Source organism: Chiloscyllium plagiosum, unplaced genomic scaffold, assembly GCF_037043375.1.
Source record: "Chiloscyllium plagiosum isolate Xiang-an unplaced genomic scaffold, Cpla_swu_hap1 HiC_scaffold_47, whole genome shotgun sequence".
Classification (NCBI taxonomy): Eukaryota; Metazoa; Chordata; class Chondrichthyes; order Orectolobiformes; family Hemiscylliidae; genus Chiloscyllium; species Chiloscyllium plagiosum.
In genome coordinates this window covers 13,001,106-13,019,103 of record NW_028270185.1, presented here as the reverse complement: position 1 = coordinate 13,019,103, position 17,998 = coordinate 13,001,106, and positions in this window count along the sequence as shown.

The following is a 17,998-nucleotide window of genomic DNA, read 5'->3' as shown; positions in this document are numbered from 1 at the left end:
TGCACTTCGAAATGTTAATCACTAGATGTAAAACAATTTGGGGCGACCAGAGGTGGAAGCAGACTTCACATAAATGCAAATTGTTTCTTTGAACAAATGTAATGTAAAATGGAATATAGTGAGATCTGGTTAGCTGTGACTGACGATGATGGAAGATACTCTTTGTTGATGTACTATGCCAAGCTGTTGTGGCTGTTCTGGAGCTTAGGCAGGCTGCCCCACCGCATCAGACAGAGGCATTGGTGAAGTCATGAGCCCACTAAGTGTCGCAGAGGAAGAGGACCCTGTTGTTTATCTACTTCGTAAGACTCTGCCGAAAGAGCTGACCTATCCTCAAATTGAAAAGACATGTTTAAGTGTCATTTCTCAGTACAGAAGCATCAATCGTAGTTTACACTGAGTTGTGTTGCTGGGATATTATGACCACATTCCCTTGGTGTGGTTACAGTCACAAAAATGTACATCTGCTGCGGCAAAGGACTGGGCACAGATCCCATAGAGCAATGAAACTAACTCCAGTAGGTTGAAGACAATTGATATATAATGAGTTGAACACAATGTTTGCTTTGACACTAGGAAGATTGAGCTGAGTAAGATGGGGCTCATAGCTCTGAGTGTGGCCTCTGAGTTTATTAGAACCAATAGGAAAGGAACTGCCCTAAAAGCAGAGGTTATTGAACAAAGCAAAATTTTCCCAGTGTAATTAACACTGTTGATGTGTTAACTAATAGATGGTTCATTCAAACTATGGTGGTTGATTCATACAGAGACCTGTTAAGATGTCAGTTGTGGCTATATGGATAGCACTTTCCTTCTGACTTAGATGGTTGTGGGTTCAAGTCCCATTGCTGAGAATTTGAGAACTAAATCCAGTGACATGCTGGCTTTCTCAGATGTGACCTTAAACTAAGGGCTTGTCCATTCACTTGACAGCAGCTTTTTGAAACACATATGCTTGGCTAATATCTATCCATGTACCTTCTGGAAATGGTTACGATGTGCTGGCTGTTTGTGCACAAATTGGCAGCTGCATTCCCCATTTTGGGTCAGTATCCATATAGTTTCTCCGTATCAAAGCCCTTAGCGATTCCAAGCTCAGGGCTCCCTGTGAGTTATTTTAGCTATAAAGAGAGATTGGATATGCTTGAGTTGTTTTCTTTAGAGTAGAGAAGGCTGATGGTGCACCTGATTGAGGTGTGTAAGGTTACAAAAGGCATGGATAGGCTGGATAGGAAGTAGCTGTTCCCTTAGTTGAAGGGTCAGTAACGAGGCGGTATGATTTTAAGGAAAAAGGCAAACGGTTCAGAGGGGATTTGAGAAAACATTACTTCAGCGGCTGGGGGTGGCAGTTTGGAATACACTGCCTGGGAGGGCAGTACAAGGAGAAGCCTGAATCCCCTACTGTCAACATCCTGGAGTCATCAGAAATGGACAAATTTTGTTGGGGATCAAAGATAGCCCAGTACTACACATGAAGCAACCTTCTGCATTCAATTCTGGTCTCCCTTCTATAGGAAGGATGTTGTTAGAAAAGATTTACAAGGATGTTGTCGGGACTGGAGGGTTTGAGCTATAGGTAGAGGCTGAATAGCCTGAGGCCTTTTTCCCTGGAACATTGGAGGGTGAGAGGTGACCTTGTAGAGGTTTATAAAGGGGCATGGATAGGGTGAATAGCCAAGGTCTTTTTCTCGTTGTAGAGGGAGTCCAGAACTAGAGGGCGTAGGTTTAAGGTGAGAGGGTAAAGATTTAAAAGGGACCTGAGGGGCAACTTTTTCATGCAGTGGATGGTGTGTGTGTGGAATGAGCTGCCAGAGGAGATGATGGAGGTGGGTACAATTACTATACTTAGAAGGCATCTGGATAGGTACATGATTCAGAAGGGTTTAGAGGAATATAGGCCAAATGCTGGCAAATGGGACTGGATCAGATTAGTATATGTGGTCAGCATGGATGAGTTTGGACCAAAGGGTCTGTTACTGTGCTGTATGATTCTATGAAAAAAAGCCTCACAATCTTTACACAGTACATGGATGAGCACTTGCAGTGTCATAACATTCAAGGCCGTGGCCCAAAGGCTGGAAAGTGGGATTCATTTAGATAGATTGGAGCTGACTTGATGGGCTGAAGGGCTTCTTCTGTGCTGAATGACTAAAACAACATGCTTTCTCCACTCTTTTTATGTGATTGAGATTCTTCATTTCTGCACAGTTCTGGTAATTGCCTCTTTGCCTTTCTTTTAAGGAGGACAGTCTTCAAGTGTTTGGCCTAGAACCCTCACCTGATATCACCAAGTAAGGCCTAGAATAGGGACAGGGGGGAAACATTCGGACTCTGTATTCAGGGCTAACTGTACTCAGTTTGGGGTGAGGCCAGGGGTCCAGCCCAGGAGTAGCATTGGTGCCAAGGATTTCTGTTCCTACCTTTGTCACTGAGACCACAGAAGCAATGACCAGAGTATCCTGAGAGCTTTTGAGATCATAATGCCAAGTGGTGTTCAGGAGAGAGCCTGCAGGATGAGCAACTTTGGTCCTTGGCATTAAGGAATTTGCTTTAAATTTACTAGGGAAAATTGGAACTGTTCTTTCCTTGGAGAAAAGAAGGCTGAAAGGTGACTTGACAGAGATATTCAAGATCAGGAGGGGTCTGGATGGAATGAATAAGGAGGGGCTGTTCACATTGGTGAAGGGATTGAGGGCCAGAGGACATGGATTTAAGATAATTGGCAAAGGAGCAATGGAGACAGGAAGTGAAACATTTTTAAGTTAAAGTTTGGAACAGTTTGCCTGAGAGGGTTCAATCAAGGCTTTCAAGAGATAATTCAGTCATTAATTGTAAAGGAAGAATGTGCATGGTTCCCGAGAAAAATGGCTTTGGGTAAATTGCTCATTCAGAGAATGGCACAGACACGATGGGCTGGATGGCCTCATTCTGCACTGTAACCAGCCTTTGATCCTGTGACTTTGAACATACTTCACTGGCAAATGCTCTTCAGGACATCCTGTGATTGTGAAAGGTGTTTGATTCAAATGTTTGATCAATGCTGTGATCACATTAAGCAAAAGGTGAACACCGACAGCAATCTGCACACCTGACGGGTGAAGCCTATAGGTTGGGTGGGCTGGAAGCTGGATCATTATAGTTTGTGTGTACACAATAAGATTTGGAGCGTTACACTGAGGAAGGAAGTACTCTTTGTTTCTTTCCAATAACATGCTGAGCTGGAATTTTTTGGTGAATGATTGAAACTTACACCATTCATTCCTTGACAATGGTCCGTTCATTGTTTTAACATTTTCCATGCCAGTCTATTATTTTACCTTTATCTACAGTAAATCCTATCCAGGCCCTTTGATCACTGTTAAACTCCCTTTTACTCTTTGTATCACTCTAAATCCTGAGCAGATTTTATACTTAAAACATTAGATGTAGGAACAGTAATAGGCCATTCAGCCCATCGTGTCTGCTCTGCTATTTAGTGAGATCATGGCTCACTTGATCTTCCTCAATTCTATTTTCTTGCAATTTCCCCACAACCTTCCAAACCCTCACTAATTAAAAATCTGTTCAACTCAACTTTGAATATACTTAATGACTCAACCTTGACAGCCCTTTGCAGTAAAGAATTCTATAGATTCACTATCCTTCAAGAGAAGAAATCCCTCCTTGTCGTGATTGTAACAAAGCCAGCCAGGTGGACCTCATAGAACATGAGTTCCCTGATTGGGGCTGTTAATCTGGTCCAATCAGGAAGCCCTGGCTGACATATATAAAACGGGTGTGTCAGAGGTTCTGTTGACTCTGAGCTGGCTCTGAGGGAGCCGAACCAAGGTCAAGTATTGCGCACATGTAAATAAAGGGTGACTTGGTGACAGAATACTGGCCTTTCTGGAGCTATTTCAGTAATGATGAGAGAAAAAAAAACGCTCCTGTAGAAGTTCACTTGCAACAGTTGTCTTTCAATTGGGGTAAGCATTTCTGGGATTATAACATTATTTGGGAAGCTTGACTTGTTCAATCCAGTAGGTGGAAAGAATGTGTTATTTTTCCGGTAAATGACATTGGGACAGATGAAAATTCTCCTGTCAGCTTGTGGACCCACAGCTTTCTCAGTTATTAGGAGCCTAACTTTCCCTGAGGCAACAGATACTAAAATCTTTCAAGAGTTGACAGATTTAGTTAAGGAATATTATGAACCCAAGCCTCCTCTAATTCTGAGGTGCTATTGGTTTTACTTGGTTTTTACTTCAGTACCAAAGGAATCTGTGTTGGGATTTTTGATGAGGTTAAGAGGACTGGCAGAGGAACATGACTTTGGTTTAACCCTAAATGAGATGCTGGAGACCTTTTGGTATGTGGGATTAATGATGTAACCATGCAAAAGCGCCTATCAGCTGAAGCCCAACTGGACTTCAAACAGAAACTTCAATTGCTTTATCATTAGAAAATGCAGCAAGTGGAGCATATGAGTTACAGGGTGTTCCAAAGATCCTCGCCAGGCCGACTGAACTTGGGGCATACCATTTGAGTGAAGGCAATTGTATAGCCTCACTTAAGACATATCCTGAACAGAAGGACTCTAGGTCAGCCCCCAGGAACACCCCAAAACAAAGCCAAGCCTCGGCCAAATGGTTAACATTTTCTTCAGGGTCAAGGCTGGCAAGCCATTGTAGTTTTGCTGCTGTTATGCAGATTTGATTCAGCCTGAATTAATTCAGAGAACTAATAGGCTGGTATCCAGGAGAGTGCACATCCTGGAAAACCTACCTGCATCTGGCTTGGAACAGTTAAATTGCTTAGCAACATCCAAATCAGAACCAATTAAAATAAGCGTCTGTTTAAATGATAATCTGGTTCGAATAAATGTTGATACCAACATGGCTGTACCAGTGATTGCAGAACCAGTCTTTAACGAAATTCGCTCTGGACTTCAGTCCTTATATTTGCATGAGACCTCAGCCAGACTGAGAATCTGTACTGGGGGAACTTTACATATTAAGAGTAGAACGTCGGTTCCGGTCTCATATGAAAATCAGCTGATTCAGTTACAACTGATTGTAGTAAAAGGCTCAGTCCCAAGCCGACAGGGTGAAATTGATTGGGAAAGATTCACATTTTTTGAATAACTTTTTTTGATTAGAAAATGGCTGCCTGAATGAAGTCCTAAATAAATACCCGGAGGTTTTTCAGGAAGGTCTAGGGACTGTTGGAGAAGCCAAGGCCACCTTGCATGTCGACCAGGAAGTAATTCCATGATTCCGCAAGGCCCACCCAGTGCCATTTGTCTTATGGGCAGAAGTAAAGGCAGAAATCAGGAGGCTAAAAATCAAGGAATCATCAAACCATTCCAATTTGGAGAATGGACAGCACCAAACATACCAATTGTGAAGCCCAATGGGTTGGTTCACCTTTGTGGAGATTTTAAACAAACGGTAAACCGCTTCTCACAGCTGGATAAATACACAGTCCCTGCATAGAGGATTTATACATAAAGGTGGAGGTTGAGAGGAGCTGTCCTTCACAAGGCTGGACATGAGGTAGGCATACCTGCAATGGCGGTGAGATGAAGATTCCCAGAAGTATGCTATAATGAATATCTTAAAGGTTTGTACCAATATACGAGAATAACATTGGGATATCATCAGCCTGTGCCATTCTTCAGTGGATAATGGAGATCATTTTATAAGGTCTACTCAGGCCGCCATTTGTCTGGATGATGTGCGATCAGGGAAGACCAATAAACAGCACTTAATGAACTTGGACATATTCATTAGATGTTTTGCCAAGGCAGGTAGAACGGTAGAAGGGAAAAATGTTTGTTCCAGGCACCCCAAGTGATCTACTTGGACTACAGATCGACAAGACTGGGTTATACCTATTGCAAGATAAAATGAGGGCAGTCAAAGGTGCTCTGGCTCCCACTTCTGCACCAGAGCTTAGCTCTTTTCTTGGATAACTGAATTATTACAGAACGTTCATACATAATCTGGCCTACACCTGGCACTCTTACGCCTACTATTGAAAAAAAGGGAAGCCTTGGAAATGATTTCATAGCCAAAATGTAGCCATTTGGGAAGTGAAGAAGCAGCTATCATTGTCTAAGGTATTGACACACTATGATCCCAAGTGAGATCTAGCACTGGCATGCGATGCCTCCCCTATGGTATCAGGGTAGAGTTGGCTCTTCGATGGCCCAATGGAGAGGAATGCCCAATAGCATATGCTTCCCGGACTTTGGTTGATGCAGAGCGCAAATACGTCCAGATAAGAAGAAAGATTTGGCGATCATCTTTGATATAAGAAAGTCCCACCAATATCTTTATGGATGTAAATTTCTAATAGTAACAGACCACGTGACTGCTAGGGCTACTCAGAGGACAAGGCCCTGTCGCCCATAGTTTCAGGTCAAATTCAGCAGTGGGCTCTCATTCTAAGTACGCACAATTACAAATTGGAAAACCCTCCAGGAGGCTAAGTAGCAAATGTGGATGCCTTGAGCCACCTCCCGTTGGCAGATACACCACTGGTGGTGTCCCCACTGGAAAAGTCCATTCTAATTTTAAGCTTTCTGGACATTCTTCCAGTCACCACTGACAATATAAAACTATGGAGGCAAAAAGATCCTGTCCTGACAAAACTAAAACAGCTGGTGGCGATGGGGGAGGCAAAAAGGCCAGTGAGAGCAGATCACCAGTGAGGACAGCATTTTATTAAGGGGAACAAGAGTGATTGTCCCGAGCAAAGGTCGTGCCAGATATTGGCTGAACTCCACTAGGATCATCCAGAGGCTTCCAGACTGAAAGTGTTCGCCAGAAGTTGTGTCTAGTGGCCAGGATTGGATACAGTGCCAACAAGGACAAAAATTACTGCCAGTAGCTCCTCCACATTTGTGGGAATGGCCAGGTAAACCCTGGGACTCAGTTACACATCGACGGTGCCAGTCCTTTCATGGGCTCAATGTTCTTAGTCATTGTGGACGCTGAGTGCCTGGACATGCGTAGGGTTCATTCGTCAAACACTGGGACGACAATAGAAAAACTGCATGTATCTTTTGCAATGTATGGATTCCCAGAAGTGTTGGTTACAGACAATGGGCCATCATTTATCAGCAGGGAATTCAAGTATTTTCTAAAGTTGAACACTATTTGACATATAAGGTCAACTCCATACATCCATCATTCAATGGTCTGGTAGGAAGAACAGTCCAAACTTTGAAGTTTGACTTAAAGAAGCAGCCTACAGCTTCATTCAATACCAAACTGTCCCGATTCCTATTTAATTATCAGACCACCCTTGATGCAACTATGGGAATAGCTCCAGCAGATTTTCAAATGGAGAGAAGAATGAAGACCTCACATCTGGTTAAATCTGATTTTCCTGAACTGGTGGGGGAAGGGTGAAATGGCATCAGGAACATCAATGCTAGCCTCAAGACTCCTCTAAGAGGGAGAGGCAATTTACTTCAGGGGACAAAGTTTGGTGCTGAACCCATGGAACTGGCCCTTCATGGGTAAGAGGCATAGTCGATACAAGGTCAGGTCCCATGATGTACAAAGTTCAGGTATGTGAGGGGGTCCTGAACAAGCATGTGGACCACATGAAAGCTGCAGACTCACAAATGGAGCAGACGGAAAGGCTGGGTTGGCACCGCTGGGTTCTCCCTCTCCATTTAGCTTCGAAGGAGCCTCAGAGTCTGAGATGGACATGGCGGATGTCATAGCCTCAATGCCTTTACCTCCTGAAGAACTGGATGAATTTTTTCTGAGATCGTCCTGGCGCAAGAGGCAGGCTACAGTCCGGTACACACCACCCGTATCCAAGGCCAAGTCGGAGGAACCTGACCTGGTGCGAAAATACCCCAGGAGAGGTTACAGGAAAAAGAACAGGCCTATGTATCCAGACCTAGAGGGGGAGGGATATAGTGATTGTAATGATGTCAGTCAGGTGACCTCATATAGTATGAGTTCCCTGATTGGGACTGTTAATCTAGTCCAATCAGGGACCCTTGGTTGTCAGATATAAACAAGAGTGTCAGAGGTTCTGTTCACTCTGAGAGCTGGCTCTGAGGGAGCTGGATCAGTGTCAAGAACTTTCCACTTGTAAATAAAGGGTGACTTGCTGAGAGGATACTGGCCTCTGTGGAGTTATTTCACTTCTCATCTCTGTTTTGAATGAGTCACCCCTAATTCTCAAATTATGCCCTCTGGTCCTAGACTGTCCCACAAGGGGAAACAATCTTTCTATACCTAGGCTGCAAATCCTCCAAGAGTTTTATTTGTTTCAGTCCAATTATGACATCCTCTGTCCCTGTCTTAAGACCGTACAAAATAAGAGCAGATGGAGGATATTCAGCTCCTTGCACCTTTTCTGACATTCAGTGGGATCATGGCTGACCTTCAACATCAATTCCATTTTCCTCCACATTCCTTGATTTCCTTTGAATCCAAAAATCCATCAATTGCAATCTTGACTATTCTCAATGATAGAGCCTCCACAGCCATCTGGAGTAGAGAATTCGAATGATTCACCAGCCACTGGGTGAAGGAATTCCTCTTCATGCTCAGTCCTAGACTGACTCTGAGATGGTGACCCCCACAGGCAGAAGGAAACAGCATTTCACTGTTCCTTATCTCACTCACCCCTTGCTCAAAAAAACTATTGCATCTCTATTTTGTTCCAACTCAAAAGGTGAACCTTAACTGTTTGTCTCTATCACTTGTTGAGTGCTTTTTCCCATTTTTCTCAGTTTTTCTCTCCGCATCCAGCCTGTCAGAACCTCACAGATTCATTTATGAAAATGGAATCCTCTCTTATTCTTCTAAATCAAAGAGAGTTCGGTGCCCAATTTACCCACTACAGAACAACCCTATCATCTCAGAAATTGTTTATCATTGAACAACTGTAAAGCAACAAGGGGTCTTGCACTCAGTAGTGGCCCCCAGGAACTTGGCATAACTTTCTATTGTCAAAACATCTTTCAACCTAACCATGGTTGCCATTCATAGATAATATCTAATCAACCTGTTCAGAGATATTATTACACACATCTGGAGCAGGTGGAACTTGAATTCAGGCCTCCTTGCTCAGCCATAAGGACACTACCACTGTGTCCCTTGCGTTCTATTCAGTTCAAAATCCTTTAACAATCTCACCTGTTGCAGTATATCAGAATTATGTCTGTCAAAATGCCTGTTACCTTGAAAACCATGTACATTTTTGATATGTAAATGGGATGTGAGCATCACTGGCTAACCCAGCATTTATTGCCCATCCTGTAATGCCCTTTGAGAAGGTGGCAATGAGCTGCCTTCTTGAACTGCTGCAATCCATGTGCTATAGGATGTTAATAAGATGAATTATATTGTATTAGAACACTCTTGAATATTCACCTCATTGCTTGACTAACTTGTCCCTGATTACTTGTTTGGTTTTGAATCACTACCTTTTGATTCTTTGGAAATTGTTTGCTGTTTTCCTGTTCTCCCATTTCACCAGAAGCCAAAAGGATAAATGGGGTTTCTTTCTCATTTTTTCACAGGGTGAACCAGCAATCTAGTTGTCCCTAGAGAAAGTGAGGGTGAACCGCCTCTAGAATCACTGCAATCCATATAATGTAGGTGCACCCACAATGCTGTCAAGGAGGGACTTTGAGGATTTTGACCCAGTGATACTGAAGGACTGATGATATTTTTCCAAGTCAAGATGGTGAATGGCTTGGAGGGGAACTTGCAGGGGGTAGTGTTCCCATGTATCTACTGCCGTTGTTCTGCTGAAGAGGTCGCGTGTTTTGGAAGGTGCTATCTTATTTGTGTTTGGGATGTGTAAGGTGTTGGCAAGGCCAGCAGTTGTTTCCTGGCCCCTGGTGGTACTTAACAAGGTGATGGTGAGTTTCTTTCTTGAATCACTGCAGTCTATTTGCTTTTTTTTATTCATTTGTAAGTTGTGGGCCAGCATTTATTGACAATCCCTATTTGCTCTTGAGAATGTAGTAGTGAGCTGCCTGTCTAATCACTGTTTCAAGAGTCCAGTGTCATTCCTACTTTGCTCACAAATGGATAGTTCAATAAACAACTTGGCTTTCTGTCCGTGCCAGGTGATTAGTACCTGCTAGTGATAACCTACGTCCCCTACATGTTTCCCTGCTATTGTGCAGAACTCTAACTCTTCCTTAACCAGAATGTCTGTCTCCAATTGTGGATTTCTGCATATGGTCAAAGGAATAGTCCAATTTATTGAACCATTTCAAGTCAAAGCAATCCATTTGTTTAGCACCTCATCTGCCATCTTAACCATTCACCCCTTTACCACCAATACTCAGCTGCAGTGTGTACCATCTACAGGATACACTGCAACAATTCACAAAGGCTCCTTTGACAGCGCCTTCCAAAGCCGTGACCTCTAACTTCTAGAACAACAAGGGCAGCAAATACAAGGCATCAGCATCTCCTGCAAATTTTCTTCTAAGCCACTTACCATCCTGACAGGCAAGTAGGGAACGGCAGTAAATGTGATGCCCATATCCCCTGAAATAATCTTAAAATACTTTGGAAAGCTTCAATTAATCTTCACTTGCATCCTCTCAAGAGAGAAAACTCCCAAGGATAACACTTGTTCTGAATAGCTCATTGGTTCTGATGGGTATAAACCTCACAGCAAAACTCCCCACTTCCCTGCACTGAACTCACTCTAATAACATAACCATCTCTTTGATGTCGAAAGATCAAAACTGGACCCTGTGCTTCAGATGTGGTCTCACTAAAGACTGTGTCCAATTTGCATGTTAAGCTGTTTATTTCACAGCCTGAGTGTTTTGTTGCCCTCTACACTGTTCCACATTAAAGGCAAAGACTCAAGCCCCATGGGACAGTAGGAAATTGGCTGAATGAATGCTTGATTAAATTGGATGAAAGAATGGGAATTGGATAAAAGAATTATCCATGGTTGAAAACACGGACGAGTCATAGATCAGGACTGTGGGAGGGCTTGGGGCTGGTGGGCCCCAGAGTTTGGTGTTAGGCCAATGTTGTTGATCATCTTTATAAAATGAGTCAGAGACTAGGAGTGAGTTGGAGTATTGGGAAGGGAGGGGAGATGATGGCATCAGTATTGGACAACATGAAGTTGCACAGAGGCATTGACAAGCAAATGGGAAGAGAGCAATAAAACAGAAGGTCCAGTAGTGTCTATAGAGAGAGTAACAGAGTTAACATTTCAATATCAGCTGAGGTTAGCATGAAGGTAAAGCCTTCTCAACCTCTCCCCTCACCTGAGACATGATGACCCTCAGATTAAACAACCACTACTCATCTCTTTCTAAGGAGAGAGCTGCCTAAGGCATTTGGATAAGTTCATTAAAAGGAAAAGTTTGGAGGGGTATGGATCAAGCACAGACAGGCAGGACCAAAGGGTCTGTTTCCATTTTTATGACTCTGGGACAAGGGCGATTTTAACTTTACCTTATTCTGAACTGAAGGGAGGTGAAATGGACTTGAGAAAGGAGAGAGGGGCAAGCAGAACAGAAGGGGAAGTTGGAGGGAAGTTTGCGATCGGAAGTACCATAGAACAACAGGTAAAGGGAATGATAATAGTTGTGGATAAGAGACAGAGCATTAGTCCAAAGTAGCTCTAGCTGAAAGTAAAACATGAAAACATGACACTAGGGTAAAATATATATACAGAGGAACCTCGATTATCTGAACAAGATGGGCAGGCAGTATTTCATTTGGATAATTGATTATTTGGATAACTGGTTCAATGCCTCTCCTCTGGGACTCGGAGTTTTCTGAATTTTCCTTTTTCCTCGCTCTGCCTGCCTTGTTCCCCCCCCCTCTCTCTCAGGGTTTGTTTCTGAGCAGACACACACTTTTGTGTAAGGGACCTGCAGCACTGCTGAAGCCTCTCCCTGCTGCTGCTTCATCTCAATGGGATTGACAGAGTGAGCATCTTACTATGTCCACTCCCCATTAGGGAGACTAGGCAGCAGCACACTGTGTACCCCCCACACACCCCACCCCACCCCACCCGCTGTATGCTTTCAACTCTCCATGTTTCCAGCCAGCGGATGGAGTGAAGTGGCCAGATGCCTCTTTCTCTTCTCCCCAAAGACACTCCAGAACAAAATGAAGTAACGGAATGGAGACAGCAGCTGGACTGGACACCAATAGCAAGACTGCTGCTGCCTTTGCAAAATAGCACATGCACACATGTAGCCACACACACAACCTTTTGACAAGTTCCCACTCTGCCCTGTGCAGGACAATATTGAAGAGATTATCTAGGAAAGGGGGGTTTAGGGTACACCCCTGTGTAGAACTCCAGGGAAAGTGTAGGGAGGGAAAGTGTAGGGAGAGAAAGAGAAGGCGGGAGGTCCGTCATTTGGAGACTGTGCCTGGCCTCCCATCGATGTCCAGGACTGTTCTCAGCAGCATTTCAGTAAGCTGAATTCACTTTTAATCATTGTAAACATTATAAACAAAAGAGGTGATCAGTGTTGGTAACACCTCTTTGATGTAATGTTTTTATCGGGACCTTGAGATCTTCGGATAATCCGAAATTCGGATAATTGATATTCGGATAATCAAGGTTTAGAAAAGAGTTTGTACTCTGAAGTTTTAAACTCAATGTTGAGTCCAAATGCCTGTAAAGTGCCTTAAATGGAAAATGAGGTGCTACTCAAAAATATGACACAATAAAGGTGCAAAGGCAAGTAGTGAGGATGACGCAAGAGTCTGCAGAGGTTTATAGATAAATTACTGCATGGCAACTGGAATATTTTACGGGAAATTATGAGGTTAGACACTTTGGCAGGAAGAATAAAGGAGATCAATGTTATTTAAATGGAGAACTATTGCAGAAAGCTACAGAACAAGGGATTTGGGAATGCAAATGAATACAAAAAACTAGCAATCTAAGTTCAATGGGTAATAGGGAAGGCAAATGGAAGTTGGCTTTCATTTCAAAGGGAATGGAATACAGGAACAATGAAGTCTTGCTAAATTTGTCTAAGCCACTAGTTAGAATACTGTGAACAGTTTTCAGCTCCTTATCTAAGGAAGGATACATTGGCATTGGAGGCAGTGCAGAGAGAGTTCATTAGGCTGATATTAGCATTGAAGGGACTGTCTTATGAGGAGAAATAGGTAGGTCAGACTTGCCCTAGTTGGAGCTTTGAATAATAAGAGATGATCTTGTTGAAAAAGTGTACAAAGTTCGTAGGGGTCTTACAGTAGATGCAAAGTGATTGTTTCCCCTTATGGGAAGGCACCACCTCAGAATAAAACTTTTAAGATAGGGAAGAGAATGATTTTTTTCTCTCAAAGGGTAGTCAATTCTTTACCAGAGTGTGGTCAAGGCTGAGTTGTTAAGTTTATTCAAGGTTGAGATAGATTTTTAATCAGTATGAGGAAAAAGCAGGAAAGTGGAATTGGGGATTATCAGATCAGATCCGATCAATTTGTTGAATGGCCTATATCTGCATCTCTTGTCTTATGGTCTTCTCCAGCTTGCGTTGAGCTGAATGGGGAGACAGTGCTAGACAATAAAGTGATTATCAAGACTAAGGTATTCAAATGTGACCCACACGTTCAGCAGAAATGTGCTGGAGAAACAGGAAAGAGAGAGAAAGCAATTCCTTTTATTATGAGTTAAACAATTTGCAGAATATCCCATTAGATTGGGGAATATGTCTGCATTAGGCGTCAGTCACTGTGGGCTGTGTTCAGTGTTACTGCAGGCATTAAATTACTGAATGACCTCAACAGTCTGTTGGATGTCTCTTTTCAAAATGCCTATTTTTATCCTGCTTGATGTAAGTGCTATTTCATTCAATGTTTAACGTTTCTTGGCAGATTATCTTGCAGAACCATTGGGACCCCTAGAATCAAGAGGCTCGTCAGCTGCCTAGAGTCCTGTATATACAAAAACAAACTGAAAATATAAGCGTGCATAAATAAATACACTGGAGAGGAAGGGCGGACAAAGCAGCTGCCTCAGAAATTCAGTTAATTTAGATCAAAGTTAGTGCAAATAATTAGCTCCACGCTGCTACTTCCTCTGTTGAAATCACCAATTTCTGCTGGTGTTCCTGTTGTTACCAGCAATGCCAGTGTATGCCTCAACTGAGCACCTGAGTCTGGACCCAAACAGGAGGACATTCAATATTTGGGGAGATGAGGGCCTAGTGATAACGTTACTGGATAAATAATTCAGAGACCCAGGCGAATGCTTTCAGGACAGAAGTTCACACTCTAACTCATAACAGTTGGTGGAATTTAAATTCAATTAATTAGTAAATCTGAAATTAGAAACTAATCTCAGTAATTGTGACCACTACAACTATCAATTGTCATTAAGCACCTTTAGGGTAGGAAACCTGCCGTCCTTATCTGGTCAGGCCGATAGATGTCTTCAGCCCCACAGCAATGTGGCTGCTAGTTAACTGCCCTCTGAAATGGGCAACTTAGTTAAAGGACATTTAGGGATGGGCAACAAACATTTGCCTCGCCAGTCATGCCCACATCCCATGAAAGAATTTGTTAAAGAAAAAGTTAGGCTATTTCACTACAAGCCACCTTGAGATGTGACTCAGACCTCAAGAACGGTAACTGGTAACCACTCTAGCTGCTCCCTCCTGGTAGGTAGCTCAGGCAGTATGGGGCTTGTGGTGAGTCAAGAGGTGGAACCGACCTTGGGGAGCAAAATGCAGTGAGTTAATAGACACACCATTTCAAACAATGATGAGGCTTGCTGAATAGGAGCTGGGTTACTCAAAGAACAAGCATTTTGATTTCTGTAGTGCCTGTCATAAATCCAAGGTGTCCTGAAGCACTTTGCAACTTACATAAGTCTTTTCAGAAGGGTAATTCACTGTTGCTGTGCAGGAAATGCAGCAGCCCATATATGCTCCTCTTGATTAATCAAAGTTGACTCGACGACCAATCAGTTTCTTTTTCTCCTTTAATATGAATTGTTGTGATCCTATTGAATTTGGCATTCTTGCATGTTCCTGTTGAATGCTTCATCAACATGTCTCTCTTTTCAGCAAGATTCAAACTCTGTCTTACCATCTGACTGTTGGCAACACATATATTAGGACCATCAATGTCTTGGATATGACACCATTATCAAGGTCAAAATTTATTGCAGATATCTTCAGCTGCCCTGAAAGGTGCTAACAGATGTCCTCACTTAAACATCAGCAGCCCACAAGCTGGTTTGTCCCCACTGTGTTGTTGTCATTTTGAGACAACTGAAGCCACGTGAGAGCCAGTTAGGAGTTAGCATTGTTAGTGTGGGACCGGAGTGTTTGTATTGAGAATAATACTGTAGATACTCAGAGTGAGTTAGAACAAAGAACAAAGGAAAATTACAGCACAGGAACAGCCCTTCAGCCCTCCAAGCCTGCGCTGATCCAGATTCTCTATCTAAATCTGTCGCCTATTTTCTAAGGATCTGTATCCCTCTTCTCCTTGCCCATTCATGCCTCTATCTAGACATATCTTAAATGACGCTATCGTGCCTGCCTCTACCACTCCGCTAATAACACCTTCCAGGCACCCACCACCCTCTGCGTAAATAACTTTGTACGTATATCTCCCTTAAACTTTTCCCCTTTCACCTTGAACTCGATTCAGGCTGGAATCCAATTGAGAGGTTCTGGACAGTTTATGTGCAGAATAACAAATACCCAGGAATGAGTTATAGACTGGAATCTAATCGAGGTGTTCGGTGTGGTTTATCTGTAGAATAACAGATACCTGGAGTGAATTAATCGACTGGAATCTAATTGAGAGGTTTTGGGGGGATTTAAATATGGAATAATAGATACCAGGAGTGTGTAACATACTGGGACCTAATTCAGTTGTTCATGGAATTATATAGAGAATGACATACCCAGGAGTGTGTTACAGACTGGAATCTAATTGAGACGTTCAAGAGAGTTTATATGTAGAATAACAGATACTGGGGAAAGAGCGAGATTGTGTAAGAATGGCAGGGTTTTTTTTCCATAAACAGCACTGGTTTTTGTTTTCCTTTATTAAGCAATAATCGCCAAAAGCACATTGGTTGCATTTGCTGCCACGCCGTTTTCTTGTATCTACAATTTGCAAGCAACTAGTCCAACTGTTCTGGTGGGATTTAAACTCTCAATCACTGGGTTACTAAATCCATTAGTAGACCCACTATCTGCATTACTCATACCACAATAAAAGATGATGATAAGACGAAGGGATGAGAGACTAAATTACCCGTTGTTGTGCCAATCTGATTGTGTCAACATCTGCAACATCATCTCAATGCTAGATTGACTCAGACTGAGCCTTTGAAGTTGTCTGTTCGTTTTTTGTTCCTATCTCTTGGTCCACATTACAATTTGGCTAATATTAACTAGGGAGTAAACTCCTTAATCTTTAGATCATAGCTGTTTATTGACCCCATTTACTGGACTGAATTGTGTTGTACCCTCTCCACCCTCTCTTCTTCACTGAGGCTAACTCAAATTCCAGGCCATCTTTCCCCCACCATGACCCCAGCTAACCTTCCTACCATATCATTCTTGCTTTATAGAATTCTTGGTGAAGCTGCTCTTCCTGATTTGGTGTAGAATGTATTACACCCTATCTTAGGCATTGATCATCACAAAGTTCCCATAGTGTCCCAAGATTGTCACCCTGTGCAGCAGCAGCTCAACAAGGGGAGATGTCTCCCACTATTGGGAAAGTCTCCTTCATCTCTGATTATACTTGATGAGAGAATGATGCTTGTGTCCTTCCACATGGTGCTTTTGTTGGTTGATTGGGGTAAAGAGGTGCATGTAGTTGAGCAGGAAGGGGGGAATTATGCCACTATCCCACTTGCAAGATGCCTCCCCGCCCCCCCCCCCTCACCATCACCACCACTACCACCACCGCCACCACATCCAATGAAGGTGGTTGTTCCACTGCTAACTGATGGCTGATTAATGATCAATATGGGGACCTGTGCAGCCACTGCTGATGTTCTCTATGTGGAGAGTGAGAATCCCCATTTCATCTGTGTCTCATCATGTAGACAATGACCACTAAATTTCTGGCTCTAGATGACTGAAGAGAACAATCAGCATCAGACGGAAAAACATGCAAACGTTTGGGCCTCACTTTGTCATTTTATGTAATAGTGTAACAGATTGTCATGGGTGAGTTCCAACATGGTGCCTGTTCAAGGATATTGGGGATTTATACATAGAATAACAGATACCCAAGAGTGAGTTACAGACATCAAGGGGATTGGGGCGGGATGGGGGGTGGGTAGTTATGTATGGAATAACAGATACCAGGAGTTACAAACCAGAATCTAATCCAAGGCTTTGGGCATTTATAAATAGAATAATACACACCCAGGAGTGAGTTACACATTGGAATCTAATCAAGGGGTTCATGGTGTTTATGTTTAGAATAGCAGATACCCAGGAGTGAGTTACAGACTGGAATCTAATCGATAGCTTCAGTGTAGTTTATTTATAGAATAATAGACATCCTAGAGTAGTTATAGACTGGAATCTTATAAAGGGATTGGTATGTTTATATGCAGAATAACAGTTATTCTGAGTGAGTTACAGACTGAAATCTAGTCAAGAGGTTCAGATATATTGTAGAATAATAGATATCTGGGAATAAGTTACAAACTGGAATCTAATCATTGTGGCCTAGGCTGCCAGGTTGAAATGCATTCTCTGAAATGATGTTGGAAGCAAATTCTTCAATCCTAAGTTTTCAAAGTGAAATTGAAAACTACTTGATGGGTGAGAAATTTGTGATGTTACAGTGACAGAGCAGGGGAGGTGGGATTTTTCAAATCTTGGTTCTGCACAGGCAAAATGGGCTGAATGTCCTCCCTCCCCTGTGATTCGGTTCTGTAATATTATTCTGCCTATTCTAACCTAATCTGCACAAATTCCATCGCTCTTGTGCTCCCCGAATGACACTAGATACTAGTCCAACAACACCCTGATTTTCTCTTCAAA